This window comes from Ranitomeya imitator, chromosome 1, assembly GCF_032444005.1.
Source record: "Ranitomeya imitator isolate aRanImi1 chromosome 1, aRanImi1.pri, whole genome shotgun sequence".
In the NCBI taxonomy this organism is placed as follows: Eukaryota; Metazoa; Chordata; class Amphibia; order Anura; family Dendrobatidae; genus Ranitomeya; species Ranitomeya imitator.
This window is the reverse complement of record NC_091282.1, coordinates 893,685,636-893,699,794: the sequence shown is the minus strand read 5'-3', so window position 1 is coordinate 893,699,794 and position 14,159 is coordinate 893,685,636. Positions and strand designations below refer to the sequence as shown.

General features: G+C 40.7%; 1 protein-coding gene across 2 annotated transcripts in view; it reads left to right on the top strand.

Annotated features, from left to right (window-relative positions):
- The window catches only part of SHROOM3 (shroom family member 3), a 363,566-nt gene that overhangs the window by 138,958 nt on the left and 210,449 nt on the right, over positions 1–14,159 (top strand). Inside the window, exon 2 of one of the 2 annotated variants that reach the window (XM_069743233.1) lies at positions 10,598–10,681. The exons of the other annotated variant lie outside the window; for it this stretch is intronic. The gene's annotated coding sequence lies outside the window, so the exon portion shown is untranslated. The remainder of the gene's footprint in view (positions 1–10,597; positions 10,682–14,159) is intronic. 2 annotated transcript variants of the gene reach the window in all.

The following is a 14,159-nucleotide window of genomic DNA, read 5'->3' as shown; positions in this document are numbered from 1 at the left end:
AGAAAAAGAGCACCTAAAATTAATAGGTTATTATTTGTTTGGGGAAAAAAATTGGTACACCTAGTATGCCATAATTTTACATAAAATGGTGCCCTATATGATCTCAACCTCTTTAACAAACATAGAATCAGGTCAGATAAAATAGCTAAAATGACGATTATATGACAGCTAGTGATGAGCAAATATACTCGTTACTCGAGATTTCCCGAGCACACTCGGGTGTCCTCCGGGTATTTGTAACTGCTCAGAGATTTTGTTTTCATCACCGCAGCTGAATGATTTACAGCTACTATCCAGCTTGATTACATGTGGGGATTCCCTAGTAACCAGGCAACCCCCACATGTACTCAGGCTGGCTAGTAGCTGTAAATCGTTCAGCTGCGGTGATGAAAACTAAATCTCTGAGCAGTCATAAATACTCAGAGGATACCCGAGCGTGATCGGGAAATCTCGAGTAACGAGTATATTCGCTCATGACTAATGACAGCTAATCATGTGTATAATTGTGCTCAGCTGACCAACCACTGCATAGTAAGTAACACATACTACTTTAGGAGAATGTCGATTTTCATTAAATGGTTTCAATTCATATATTACAAAAATGATGAAAGAAACGTAGGAGGGCATAGAAAAGAATGGGGCTAAGAGATCGGATACAAATTACTAGGTTAAGGAACAATCTTGTACAGCTAACTGACAGTTGTATATTTATCTCCCAAGACAAAATGATTTAATGCCTATATCATATTTCTGTGTAGCAAACTCCTCACTAATTAGAGAAGCTGGAGTATTGGAGGACAGAACACAAAGGTAAATCTCCAATTAACAGCTTAGTGTAGGTAAAAACATTCCTGCTGATGTTATGTACACGGTGAAGATGTAGTTTATGACTAGTTTAGCAGCATAGTTATAGGGGGTATAGTGGTAGGAGTTGCACCTTGGCTCTGAAGCTCGAAAGGCCCCCACCACATAAAATGACCCAAGACTCATTTGCCACATTAGAGTTTACCATTATTATAAATGGAAGAAAAAGTGGAAAGCCGGATTGTAGATTTTGTATTATTGCCTCTTCAGAGAGGAAGAGGACTAGAACTAGTGCCACCTCTTGGAATTAGCTATCCTACAAGTCACTATCGACCCTTCCCACATGACTTAGTGTAAAAACCAAACCAGAATCTCAGTTTGCAGACATGATGTTTTGGGGTGCTGCCCCTCATCAGCTCAAGGGGTAACATTTCTCCTTGTGAAGAGTGACATGCCAAGCCTCCTCAAAGGCTCGTTAAAAGGTCAATAATGACTTGTAGGATTGCTACTTCCAATAGGTAGCACTAGAGTTCAAGTCCTCTTCCTCTCTGAAGAGGCAATTTGCATATTTTATTTCCCAGAGGAGCATTGCAAGACTTAAAAGCCTCCTCACATTGGCATGCCAGGCTTGATATGTCACACTCCACAAGGAGAAACTTTACCCCTTGTATACCAGATTTTGTATTGTGGCACAAGAGCTTCTTAGTATGCCCCTGGATTAGATTTACATTAGACCCTCTTACATCTTTTATGTTTCGTGCTTGGTATAATGCCTATGCTGTTTATCAATATGATTTTGTTCTCCTACTATACAGTTTAACATAAAGCTCACGATTATTGTACAGATACATGAATCAATAATGCATAGCCACAACACAAGCATGTTGATACATTTTATATAACATTAGTATTACCATTTTAAAAATGTATGAATACATGAAATATCTATTGCTTGGAAATTCTAAATTCTTCTAAATGTTCAGTTCACATATGACTTGGTGACACATGACTTTGGATTTGGAGAAATGTGTCTATGTATTATAATAATAATAATAATAATAATAATTGCGGCATAGGGTAAAAAGTAAGGTGAGATAAGTGACATTCCATACAATGGAATGCAGTCATTCAGTGGTTAACTATGAGTAATGTCAAGCCCAGCTAATACAGGAGACATCTGCCAACACACCCTTTTGATGAAACTGCCCTTTAAAATAACATGATACGTATGGGTAATATCAGAATACAGGAAAGAGAAGGAGATCCAGCTCAACGATATAGTGAAAAATCCATAGTTTTATTTCACTTCAAAATATAGTGTAAGGATAAAACATCAGCATACAAAAAATTAAAAACCAAGGGTAATTTTTTGTATGCTGATGTTTTATCCTTACACTATATTTTGAAGTGAAATAAAACTATGGATTTTTCACTATATAGTTGAACTGGATCTCCTTCTCTTTCCTGTTTGTTTACGCCCTGACACAGCGGTTCCGTGCTCCGAGCCCTTGGGAATGTCGATATGGTGAGCTGGACTTTGTTTTTTCTTCCAATATCAGAATACACAACTGCCTCAATGTCACAATGTCATCTCTTTTACTTTATCTCCCTTTGCCAGGATTCACAGTAGTCAGATATGTACATATGTAGATGTATATTGGTACTCTAGGGGCCATTTGTTTTTAAATTACCTTGTAAAAGTTTTAAGTTCTAGTCTTCTAACCCCTGTAGCTTTTTCTATTGTTTTCCTGGTGGGACATTAGAATCTATATTCCTTCTGATTTTAGTAACTTGTTTGGTTTTTGAGCTGTCCACCGAGAGCCCCAGGGAGAGGCAATCATAGTGCTCCGTAGAGAAGTCACTGTGGTCATACTAGAGATAAGGTATTAATGGCCAAACTCTTGCCATTCTTTTTTTTCAAACCAAACACTTCTTTTCACCTATTCGAAAAATAGATGATGCATGTTCTCATATGGAATTCCCCTGTAAATCCAAGTTTTCTTTACTTACTCTATGGTAGTTGCTCATTTATTTTCTTCTATATTACAATATATTCTATATTGGAACATTTTATATTCTGTCTGTTAAATGGCCACAGTGTGAATGTGAACCTATGCATTGCAGTTATACCAACATGTGTTCCCACTCATTTCTTTGGTTACGATGTTTGAATTTCAAGGGTGTAAAGGTGAATTGCAAGGGTGTAAAGTACAAAATCGAAAGGCTTAGCTTTATGTTACGAATAATAGGACAAGGTGTATGTGAGCGTCCCTCCAGTATAAAGGGGAGGGTCCTTATAGCATCCTTTAATAAATACCTGTCGGCCATTACAGATAAATATACTTGATTTCATTATCTATAATGGAACACTTGGGCATTGAGTTATGACAACGCTAAAATCTAATTTACAACATTAGGAATGAGTTAATGTTTTCATTGCACAATATAATATATAGCTAGCTCTTCTAATGTGTAGTGTAATATATTTACAGCTATTAACGCCTTTCTGCCATTGGACGTAATATTCCGTCCATGTGGGCTGGGCCTTAATTCCCAAGGACGGAATATTACGTCCAGCGCGATCGGCCGCGCTCACGGGGGGAGCGCCGCCGATCGCGGCCGGGTGTCAGCTGCTTATCGCAGCTGACATCTGGCGCTATGTGCCAGGAGCGGTCACGGACCGCCCCCGGCACATTAACCCCCAGCACACCGCGATCAAAGATGATCGCGATGTGCCGGCGGTACAGGGAAGCTTCCCGCAGGGAGGGGGCTCCCTGCGTGCTTCCCTGAGACCCCCGCAGCAACGCGATGTGATCGCGTTGCTCCGGGGGTCTCCTACCTCCCTCCCTGCAGTAAGTCCCGGATCCAAAATGGCCGCGGATCCGGGTCCTGCAGGGAAGGAGGTGGCTTACCAAGTGCCTGCTCAGAGCAGGCACTTGGTAACGCTGCACTGCTCTCAGACAGATCGGTGATCTGTCAGAGTGCTGTGCAAACTGGCAGATCACCGATCTGTATTGTCCCCCCTGGGACAAAGTAAAAAAGTTTAAAAAAAAATTTCCAAGTGTGTAAAAAAAAAAAAAAAATCCTAAATAATGAAAAAAAAATATATATTATTCCCATAAATACATTTCTTTATCTAAATAAAAAAAAAAAACAATAAAAGTACACATATTTAGTATCAACGCGTCCGTAACGACCCGACCTATAAAACTGGCCCACTAGTTAACCCCTTCAATAAACACCGTAAGAAAAAAAAAAAAAACGAGGCAAAAAACAACGCTTTATTATCATACCGCCAAACAAAAAGTGGAATAACACGCGATCAAAAAGACGGATATAAATAACCATGGTACTGCTGAAAGCGTCATCTTGTCCCGCAAAAAATGAGCTGCCATACAGCAACATCAGCAAAAAAATAAAAAAGTTATAGTCCTCAGAATAAAGCGATGCAAAAATAATTATTTTTTTCTATAAAATAGTTTTTATCGTATAAAAGCGCCAAAACATAAAAAAAAGATATAAATGAGGTGTCGCTGTAATCGTACTGAACCGAAGATTAAAACTGCTTTATCAATTTTACCAAACGCGGAACGGTATAAACGCCTACCCCAAAAGAAATTCATGAATAGCTGGTTTTTGGTCATTCTGCCTCACAAAAATCGGAATAAAAAGCGATCAAAAAATGTCACGTGCCCGAAAATGTTACCAATAAAAACGTCAACTCGTCCCGCAAAAAATAAGACCTCACATGACTCTGTGGACTCAAATATGGAAAAATTATAGCTCTCAAAATGTGGTAACGCAAAAAATATTTTTTGCAATAAAAAGCGTCTTTCAGTGTGTGACGGCTGCCAATCATAAAAATCCACTAAAAAACCCGCTATAAAAGTAAATGAAAAAAATGTATTTATTTCCATTTTCCCATTAGGGTTAGGGCTAGGGTTAGGGCTAGGGTTAGGGCTAGGGTTAGGGTTAGGGCTAGGGTTAAGGCTAGGGTTAGGGCTAGGGTTAGGGCTAGGGTTAGGGCTAGGGTTAGGGCTAGGGTTGGGACTAGGGTTAGGGCTAGGGTTAGGGTTAGGGTTGGGGCTAGGGTTAGGGCTAGGGTTAGGGCTAGGGTTAGGGTTAAGGCTACAGTTAGGGTTGGGGCTAAAGTTAGGGTTAGGGTTTGGATTACATTTGTGATTGGGATTAGGATTAGGGGTGTGTCTGGGTTAGAGGTGTGCTTAGGGTTACCGTTGGGATTAGGGTTAGGGGTGTGTTTGGATTAGGGTTTCAGTTATAATTGGGGGGTTTCCACTGTTTAGGCACATCAGGGGGATCTCCAAACGAGACATGGCGACCGATCTCAATTCCATCCAATTCTGCATTGAAAAAGTAAAACAGTGCTCCTTCACTTCCGAGCTCTCCCGTGTGCCCAAACAGGAGTTTACCCCAACATATGGGGTATCAGCGTACTCAGGACAAATTGGACAACAACTTTTGGGGTCCAATTTCTCCTGTTACCCTTGGGAAAATACAAAACTGGGGGCTAAAAAATAATTTTTGTGGGAAAAAAAGAGATTTTTTATTTTCACGGCTCTGCGTTATAAACTGTAGTGAAACACTTGGGGGCTCAAAGTTCTCACAACACATCTAGATAAGTTCGTGGGGGGGTCTAGTTTCCAATATGGGGTCACTTGTGGGGGTTTCTACTGTTTAGGTATATTAGGGGCTCTGCAAACGCAATGTGACGCCTGCAGACCATTCCATTTAAGTCTGCATTCCAAATGGCGCTCCTTCCCTTCCGAGCCCTCCCATGCGCCCAAACGCTGGTTCCCCCCCACATATGGGGTATGAACGCACTCAGGACAAATTGGACAACAACTTTTGGGGTCCAATTTCTCCTTTTACCCTCGAGAAAATACAAAACTGGAGGCTAAAAAATAATTTTGAGGGGAAATTTTTTTTTTTATTTTCACGGCTCTGCGTTATAAACTGTAGTGAAATACTTGGGGGCTCAAAGTTCTCACAACACATCTAGATAAGTTCCTTGGGGGGTCTAGTTTCCAATATGGGGTCACTTGTGGGGGGTTTCTACTGTTTAGGTGCATTAGGGGCTCTGCAAACACAATGTGACGCCTGCAGACCATTCCATCTAAGTCTGTATTCCAAATGGCGCTCCTTCCCTTCCGAGCCCTCCCATGCGCCCAAACGCTGGTTCTCCCCCACATATAGGGTATCAGCGCACTCAGGACAAATTGCACAACAACTTTTGGAGTCCAATTTCTCCTGTTACCCTCAGGAAAATACAAAACTGGGGGCTAAAAAATTATTTTTGTGGGAAAAAAATTTTGTTTTATTTTTACGGCTCTGCATTATAAACTTCTGTGAAGCTCTTATTGGGTCAAAGTGCTCACCACACATCTAGATAAGTTTCTTAGGGGGTCTACTTTTCAAAATGGTGTCACTTGTGGGGGGTTTCAATGTTTAGGTACATCAGTGGCTCTCCAAACGCAACATGGCGTCCAATCTCAATTCCTGTCAATTTTGCATTGAAAGGTCAAACGGCGCTCCTTCCCTTCCGAGCTCTCCCATGCGCCCAAACAATGGTTTATCCCCACATATGGGGTATCAGAGTACTCAGGACAAATTGTGCCACAACTTTTGTGGTCCAATTTCTTCTCTTACTATTTGGAAAATAAAAAATTGGGGGCGTAAAGATAATGTTTGTGAAAAAAAATGATTTTTTATTTTTACGGTTCTGCATTATAAACTTCTGTGAAGCACTTGGTGGGTCAAAGTGCTCACCACACCTCTAGATAAGTTCCTTAGGGGGTCTACTTTCCAAAATGGTGTCACTTGTGGGGGGTTTCAATGTTTAGGCACATCAGTGGCTCTCCAAATGCAACATGGCGTCCCATCTCAATTCCAGTCAATTTTGCATTGAAAAGTCAAATGGCGCTCCTTCCCTTCCGAGCTCTGCCATGCGCCCAAACTGTGGTTAACCCCCACATATGGGGTATCAGCGTACTCAGGACACATTGTACAACAACTTTTGGGGTCCATTTTCTCCTGTTACCCTTGGTAAAATAAAACAAATTGGAGCTGAAGTAAATTTTTTGTGAAAAAAAGTTAAATGTTAATTTTTATTTAAACATTCCAAAAATTCCTGTGAAGCACCTGAAGGGTTAATAAACTTCTTGAATGTGGTTTTGAGAACCTTGAGGGGTGCAGTTTTTAGAATGGTGTCACACTTGGGTATTTTCTATCATATAGACCCCTCAAAATGACTTCAAATGAGATGTGGTCCCTAAAATAAAATGGTGTTGTAAAAATGAGAAATTGCTGGTCAAATTTAACCCTTATAACTCCCTAACAAAAAAAAATTTTGGTTCCAAAATTGTGCTGATGTAAAGTAGACATGTGGGAAATGTTACTTATTAAGTATTTTGTGTGACATATCTCTGTGATTTAATTGCATAAAAATTCAAAGTTGGAAAATTGCGAAATTTTCAAAATTTTTGCCAAATTTCCGTTTTTTTCACAAATAAACGCAGGTAATATCAAAGAAATTTTACCACTATCATGAAGTACAATACGTCACGAGAAAACAGTGTCAGAATCACCGGGATCCGTTGAAGCGTTCCAGAGTTATAACCTCATAAAGGGACAGTAGTCAGAATTGTAAAAATTGGCCCGGTCCATAACGTGCAAACCACCCTTGGGGGTAAAGGGGTTAATAAAGCAGGATTTATGTGATGTCTTATGTCTTATGTTGTTCTATTTCTTTCCCCATCTAGTATGCAGGTGTCTTATTATCAAGTACTGTGTAATTTGCATTACGGATAATAATGACCTTTGCGCCTATTAGATAATAGTGAGGAATGTGTAACACCTCTATGAGAGTCACAGCATGTTTACCTTGGGCTTGTGTACTGAAACTTTGCTAAGTCCCGGTTTGTGTATTAATATTAATCCTTCCAAGAGTCTTGCGTGCCAAGCTGACATGTGCATGATGAAAAAACGGTAAAGATTCCTTAGGAAAGTATACATACTTCTGTTCCCAATGAATCTCAGTTTTGTGCCACATCACTGTGACTGTGATTATAAGAACAATTTAACCTGATATCTCACAGTTAAGCCCCACACACACATTTGACCAGTGTTTAGAAAAACTCCAGTCCTCATGGCCCCCAACAGATCATGTTTTCAGGTTTTCCATAGTATTGCACAGGTGAGAGAATTTGTGATGCTGTGATGGTACTTCCATGACCTGTGCAATACTAAGGAATCGGACAGACATTCCTGTGTTCTCTTTCACCCCTTGCCGAAGAAAATTATTGAGCAATTGAATTTCAACAGCCTAATATTTTTATCTCGCAACATTATCTAATGGGGACAGTCTGGAGACCCTTATACACAGAGGTGTATCTAGGGATTCTGGCACCCGGGCCAAGGATTCATTTTGGCACCCCCCCCCCCCCCCCCCCCCCCGGACATATGGTATTGCACACTTAGTCATTTACCCACAAGCTCCTCTCCCTAATGTTCTCAATGATCAGTGAAAAACAGAGAAGCAGAAGAGAAGCTCATTGTCACAGGACCATAAGTATGAAAGTCGCATATGAGTGAAGTGTCCATGTGACGACTACTGGAACCTGCAGAGCTGAATCCAGACATCGCAGCTTCTGAATTCTCACAATGCATGCACTGCACACTTTTAGGATTCTCCCTTGCCGGCGGCCAGTCATGTCAGCACAAGCATGTGATTTGTTTACTTCTGACCACATTCCAACTAGACGTGCCCGGCCTCGCTCAGTTCATTTTCATAGAGTGAGGCCACACATGTCTAGTCAGCATGTGACCACATGAATGTAAATCACCAGCACGAGAGAATCCTGACAGCGTGCAGTGCGCACTGTGAGATTTCAGACGTCTGCAATCACATAGAATGACTGCAGACTCATTACAAACCCGGACATCCCCTTTAATGCTCCTAACATAAATAAAAACATGAGAATTAGTCAGTATCACAAATAACATTTACATCCAGGTACCTTATAGATTGTGTCTTCTCTGGAGTCGTTCTCCTTTTCTTCATCTTGTCCTGACCACATGATGAGTTTTCTCATCCACAGCCATCTCTGCAGACTTCCATTTTCTCCGCTCTTCTGCAGCAAATCTCCACATGATGCCCTTAAAGATACAAGTGTCATTATAATGCTCCTGAATAAAAAATTGCCACTCACTATATTGTCTGCACAAAATATGACCCCCACACTGTCCCTCTTATGGTACATGCTCTTCACACTGACCTCTCCTTTCCATACAGGCCCCCTCTTCACACTGTCCTCTCATACTGTGTCCCCCCTATAGGGCCCAGTATTTATACTGTACTCTCTCATCACACTCCCCCTCCTTGGTATACTGTCCCCTCCTGACTGCCCTTACACTGTCTCCCATGCTATGTCCCCACTACTCAGTTTCTATTCTGTGCCCACTCACTTTTCTCCCTCCATACTGTCTCTTCACACTATTTCCCTCCCACCTCATACTGTCTCCTCTCACATCCTTCCTGTTCACCGTACTGTCTCCTCATATATTTAACCCCTCACTTTCTATACTGCCTGCTCACCTGACTCCCCATACTATGTCTGCAAACATCCCATCTACCTCATACATGTTCTTCATACATGCCCTCATTCCCCCGTACTGTTTCTTCATGCATGCCAACCCATTCCCCTGTACTGTTTCCTCATATATGCCCCCATCTCCCCCTTTGCTCTTCATTTTGTGTCCTTAAACCCCCACACAACGTCTCATCATTCTCCTATTCTCCACACATCTCATCATCCTCCAATTCCCCACCCAGCGTCTCATCATCCCCCTATTCCCCACACAGCGTCTCATCAGCCCCCCATTCCCCACACAGCTCCTCATCATCCCCACATTGCCCACACAGCTCCTCATCATCCCCCATTCCCCACACAGCATCTCATCATCCCCCCATTCCCCACACAGCGTCTCATCATCCCCCTATTCCCCACACAGCATCTCATCATTCCCCCATTCCCCACACAGCGTCTTATCATCGCCCCATTCCCCACACAGCCCCTCACCATCATCTTCCCTATGCAGCCCCAGTCAAGTAACATCACCCCCTTTCCAAATTACATCCCGAGAGCCTCACACTGAGTCCTGCGTCTTCATTCCCTTGTACAAAAGCTGACTGAATTGGCACTCAAGTCCTGCATCCTGTTTACTGTTCACCAGATATCAGGAGTCAGACCTCCACTAATATTGAGGGTCTGCCCCAAGGTCTAACCATCAACACTGTAGTTCAGGAAATATCCTATAGAAACATAGCAGTGTCTAAGTCCTGTATATTAATATTTTGTCAATTGAAATTGAGAAACAATGGTTGGACATTACCCAGAACAAAGATGTAGAACTGCTTTTTTGACTCTTGACTTCCAAAAACAAACATGACACAATTGCATGATGTAGCTTTTGTTTAAGCTTCTGTATGCTCCGATAGCATTAAATCTATTTAACAAGCCACGAAAAAGCAAAGAATTTCCCTCGCTTAGAATTACAGCAGCTAATGGGGAACTCACAATCAAGACACATTGAAGTACAGAAACATAATCATATTCCGGGTTGTTCTTATTGAAGAAATGAGCCAGTACTGAGAGTGTTCTTATCAGATAATGATGACATTTTAATGAATTATTAGTAGCTATGTCTATTAGCTTTCCATAAGAAAGAGTAGCTGCCACATTTCTAATCATTTATTTTTCTTCAATTGTTGCAGAATTGTTGCTGAAAATGGTTTGTTGGAAAACCTTTCTAATGTTGAAAGAGACAATCTTAACTACAGGATAAGATCTCCAAAAGAGTAAGTCATTTGATTTTTATTGCACCTTTCCATGTGACCTGTTTGTGGGTGCCTATTACAGCAGACTGATAGTAGTTGTAGCAGAATGGTACGGTAATTGTTTTCACTTATTTATGATCTTCCATTATGCTAAAGTTATAATTGTAGTAAGAGTTCAGAGGTGTAACTTAATGATTTGCCTCCATTATTGCATATGTGGAAAGTATAGCTTTTCTAATTCTCAAAAGAAGATTTTCTCATGTATACAGAAAAATCATCCAGTGTTAAAAATGTTTGCTTTAATGGATATTCCCATTCATCATAGTGTGCCAAGCCAGTGTTGAACTCCATGTGATAAGCCATGTGATAAGCCATTGTCATATATGTAGTCATATAATACTGTAGAAACACCTAAATATATCCACCAATCAAGCCATGAAGTATACAATGATAAATAACCAAAAAAAACAACTTCACACTGGGCCAATAAAATTAACCATAATCTTTATTGGAGACAAATAAAAAACAAATATTAAAAGATAGACAGTTACCACAAGCACAGGTAAACACAGTGAGCAACCCACAACCACAACTGAGCAATGTGTACATATACAGTACAGACCAAAAGTTTGGACACACCTTCTCAAGTAAAGATTTTTCTGTATTTTCATGACTATGAAAATTGTACATTCACACTGAAGGCATCAAAACTATGAATTAACACATGTGGAATTATGTCTTATATTCTAGGTTCTTCAAAGTAGCCACCTTTTGCTTTGATGACTGCTTTGCACACTCTTGGCATTCTCTTGATGAGCTTCAAGAGGTAGTCACCGGGAATGGTCTTCCAACAATCTTGAAGGAGTTCCCAGAGATGCTTAGCACTTGTTGGCCCTTTTGCCTTCACTCTGCGGTCCAGCTCACCCCAAACCATCTTGATTGGGTTCAGGTCTGGTGACTGTGGAGGCCAGGTCATCTGGCATAGCACCCCATCACTCTCCTTCTTGGTCAAATAGCCCTTACACAGCCTGGAGTTGTGTTTGGGGTCATTGTCCTGTTGAAAAATAAATGATGGTCCAACTAAACACAAACCGGATGGAATAGTATGCCACTGCAAGATGCTGTGGTAGCCATGCTGGTTCAGTATGCCTTCAATTTTGAATAAATCCCCAACAGTGTCACCAGCAAAGCACCTCCACACCATCACACTTCCTCCTCCATGCTTCACGGTGGGAACCAGGCATGTAGAGTCCATCCGTTCACCTTTTCTGTGTCGCACAAAGACACGGTCGTTGGAACCAAAGATCTCAAATTTGGACTCATCAGACCAAAGCACAGATTTCCACTGGTCTAATGTCCATTCCTTGTGTTCTTTATACCAAACAAGTCTCTTTTGCTTGTTGCCTGTCCTTAGCAGTGGTTTCCTAGCAGCTAGTTTACCATGAAGGCCTGTTGCACAAAGTCTCCTCTTAACAGTTGTTGTAGAGATGTGTCTGCTGCTAGAACTCTGTGTGACATTGACATTCTCTCTAATCTGAGCTGCTGCTGTTAACCTGCGATTTCTGAGGCTGGTGACTCGGATAAACTTATCCTCAGAAGCAGAGGTGACTCATGTTCTTTCTTTCCAGTTTCTTTGTAGCGCTTGATGGTTTTTGCCACTGCACTTGGGGACACTTTCAAAGTTTTCCCAATTTTTCGGACTGACTGACCTTAATTTCTTAAAGTAATGATGGCCACTCACTTTTCTTTACTTAGCTGCTTTTTTCTTGCCATGTTACAAATTCTAACAGTCTATTCAGTAGGACTATCAGCTGTGTATCCACCAGACTTCTGCACAACACAACTGATGGACCAACCCCATTTACAAGGCAAGAAATCCCACTTATTAAACCAGACAGGGCATACCAGTGAAGTGAGAACCATTCCCGGTGACTACCTCTTGAAGCTCATCAAGAGAATGCCACAAGTGTGCAAAGCAGTCATCAAAGCAAAAGGTGGCTACTTTGAAGAACCTAGAATATAAGACATAACTTCAGTTGTTTCACACTTTTTTGTTAAGTATATAATTCCACAAGTGTTAATTCATAGTTTTCATGCCTTCAGTGAGAATGTACAATTTTCATAGTCATGAAAATACAGAAAAATCTTTAAATGAGAAGGTGTGTCCAAACTTTTGGTCTGCACTGTATATAAACAAAGTACTAACAAAATAGTATTGTGTGACCATGTACCAACAAGCACAAATAATGTTTAAACAGTGAATATTGTGCAAAAATACTAACACAAGTGTACAACCAGGTAAATATTTGTAAAGTTACCAATGGAGTACTCCTGGGGACCCACCACACCCGACACGCGTTTCGCAATGAAATGCCCCCTGGACGAAGCATTTCATTGCAAAACGCGCGTCGGGTGTGGTGGGTCCCCAGGAGTACTCCATTGGTAACTATACAAATATTTACCTGGTTATACACTTGTACTAGTATTTTTGTACAATATTCACTGTTTGAACATTATTTGTGCTTGTTGGTACATGGTCACACAATACTATTTAGTTAGTACTTTGTTTATATATATGTACACATTGCTCATTTGTGGTTACTTCCTGGGTTGCCCACCGTGTTTACCTGTGCTTGTGGTAACTGTCTATCTTTTAATATTTGTTTTTTATTTGTCTCTAATAAAGATTATGGTTAATTTTATTGGCCCGGAGTGAAGTTGTTTTTTTTTGGTTATTTAAATATAATGCTGTAGACAGAATGAAGGTAGCATTTGGGAACACAAGTCCCTACTGTGCTTTTATACATATTAAGATGGTTTAATCAAGGGCACACAATATTTTTGGCCTGAGAGACACATTGCCAAATTGGGCCAACCCCATGAGCTGCTGCAATAAAACATCATAAACATCAAAAAATAAATATTTTATAGGTTCTGATTCCATTTTTAGGATTCCCACTTATCAGGGGCTTTCTTCTCTCCCATTCACAATCCAGAAGGGAAGAGACCATGGATTTCACTTTTTCCACTGTAGATTATGCAAGATGCTAACACAGTAGAGTGTTTCCCTTCTCCCATAAACTACAATGATTATGGTAGGACTCATGCATGACCACTTCTTTATTTACTCCTTACCTGGATGATGACATTGTCACAGACATTGCCACACAGTACACCATTAATAGTAGTTACCCATTAATACCGTGTCACCTGAAATCCTCTACTCAATAACATGAAAAAGTACGTATCAGCAGCCACCAGATACCATCAGGCAAGCCTGTGACCATATAGTTGAGGGCTGCACAGAAGAACATTGATGGCTGAACGTGGCCTTCAGGCTACAGGTTGTGCACTATGGGTTAGAGAATACATCTTAAAGAAATTTTCCCACAAAGTACATTTTAATTAATAGATCTTAGAATAATAATAATTTCCACAATTGGATGTACTAGAAAAAATGTTCCTGTTTTGAGATAATCTTATAAATGTGCTCTTGCTG